Raw genomic sequence first — 2,500 nt, 5'->3', positions numbered from 1 at the left:
GTCATTTTAAGAAGGAAGAAAATTCTTAAGCGATGTTTTTTCTCTTTTGAGAAGTCCTCTTTTCTTGTGAGGACCGTGCTGTGGAACAAAACTCAAAAACTTTTTCTTATTACAGAATTTAGATTAGCAGGATAAGATGTAACTTTTGGCAAAGTTTAAAAAAATTCTGTACATGGGGTTCAGAGCCGTCTTAATTTTTCGAAAATTTTAGGTGGCTCTGAACCCCATGTAAAGAATTTTTTTAAACTTTGCCAAAAGTTACATCTTATTCTGCTAATCAAAATTATGTAATAAGAAAAAGTTTCACCGTGCCGTTTTTGAAATATAAGCGCTTAAAGCTGAAATTAAGGGTGTTTTTAGCAGGTCATAGTATTGCTATGGTAACCTATTGTGTCACAAAAATAATACCAACGTGTTCGCTAGTGATTGGGCAGTATTTTGATACCATAATTGTAGCATCAATTGATAAAGAGTAATAATTATGACCCATCAAAAATCTACGTCTTGGAAAGTGCTGGAAACTGCATTGAGCCACCTTAAAAGGACCTTCTGACTAGCTAATTTATAATTTTACTAATTATTAGTTCACTATTATTCCCTATTTTACAAGACGTTTCGGACAAGAATACAAATAAATATATTAATTTTAAAGCTGCAGTTACTGCATGCTAAAACAAAGCGAAAATTGAACGTCTTACTTGTACTTCATCTTAAGCTTACGGTATTTCGACCGTATCTTGTCAACTTCTCTCTTTTCAAATCCTTTCTCGATCAACCCACCTCGGATGAAGGAATATACTTCTTCATTCTAGAATGATAGTAAAAGGGAACACATAAGCTTAACCGGACACACATGCCTGCTGTAGAGTCTTTTAATAAATCAATTATTTTACTTGGACTTTATCATTATAAATCTAGCACACCCTCGAAGAATAACTGTTAAGACGAATTTTTTTTGAATATCGAGCAATAACGCGCTCCAGCGGCCAAAAATCCCATAAGAGCTTGCGCGCATCTTCCTTTCAGATCAGGACTTGTACCGTCGGCCATATTGTGTTGTGGTGGAGGAGAACCCAAAAGTTTTGTTGAGTGAAAGCGATTAGCCAACCATTTTGCATCGGTATTTTATTCAGTCACTTCGGAAAGAAGATCGGTAAGGCTTTGAAAAACGTTTTAAAGCGGTGAGTTTAACGTATTTAGTTTAACCATCATTTAAGGTTATAACCTGTACGCAAATTGTTCGAAAAGATCTTATCTGCCGTAAGATTTCGAGTTCTCCGACTCTGCTCAGAGATCCAGTCTAGAATTATTGTGTCAAGACTTGCTGTTGGATTATTTTGAGATTGTAAACCTGTGATGAGTTTTTACGTCTATTAAATAGTGTGAACCGTTTTTTTGTCATTGCCTTGTCTGTGATCTGATATTCGAGGTAGTCGAGTTGATGTGGAAGCGGCAGGGGCACCCAACGAGAATATAGTTCAAAACCACTTTAACATAGCATTGCTCAACTTATTTTAATGTTTAAACGGTAGATATAGGCATATTTTTATCCCTAAAATTATTTCATCTGTTCGGATTCCCTAGCTGAAAGTCTAGTGATCCGAAAATTGTAGGGATCAAAACTTACCTTTTCGAAAATTTCAGCCAGAAAAAAGGCTCCTGAAAATTCTCGGTGACCTTTTTAGGGTAAAAATCTGTTTAAAATGGGCAATTATACTATGTTTTAGATGTTCGAAAATCCTAGGACAGGCAGGCAAGCAAGAAATTTTACTACAAATGTTCCGAAAATTCAAGATCTCAAATTGTCTTCCGAACAGATATTGACGTTGGGTGCGCCTGAAGCAGCTTCTCTTTTATAAACTGGCGGGAAAAGAAGGGCGGCCGGCATTTACTTTCCCGCCTTTTCCAAACTGACCGGCCACCCGATGCCCAAATTTTTCTTGCTTGTTTTTTTTGCAACTTCGTAACAACTGTTGTGGCCCACCCCGTTACTATCTCTGTTGCTCAAATATCGCTCGGCTCTCTGTTTGCAGATTTGATTCGAGTACTGAAATACGCCAAAGTAAGCTGAACCAACTATTTTTTTTTTATCAAATTTTCTCCAAACCTAACCGGTCCAATATTGTTTTCATTGACATTGTTGCAAATTTATAAGTTAGCCAGTCGTCAATTGCGTTACGGTTCAGTGAGGTTTCCAATAGATCGTTATCGGACTGCTGTTGTCGTTACAGCTCGGCGTACTCTATCGCTAGAGCTTGGTAATTTTATCCTTTTTTGTTTTTGAAAGGTATTGAGTTTTCGTGGGTAAGTTTCGTTTAGAGCTTATTTTTCAGCTTATCTCCCGCACACTATTTTAGTAAAAAGGTTCGTGAGACTCCAGTGTTTTGGAGTAGTTTGAAGTCTTAGAACTGAACTGTGTAGTTTGAAGTCGTAGCATTTCACCAACCAATTGAGAGTTCATTCCATCTTACACGCTGTAAATTTTATTTCTCATTTTTAA

The sequence above is a fragment of the Montipora foliosa genome, chromosome 13, assembly GCF_036669935.1.
Source record: "Montipora foliosa isolate CH-2021 chromosome 13, ASM3666993v2, whole genome shotgun sequence".
NCBI lineage: Eukaryota > Metazoa > Cnidaria > Anthozoa > Scleractinia > Acroporidae > Montipora > Montipora foliosa.
The sequence above is the reverse complement of the archived record's forward strand: the minus strand, read 5'-3'. Positions refer to the sequence as shown.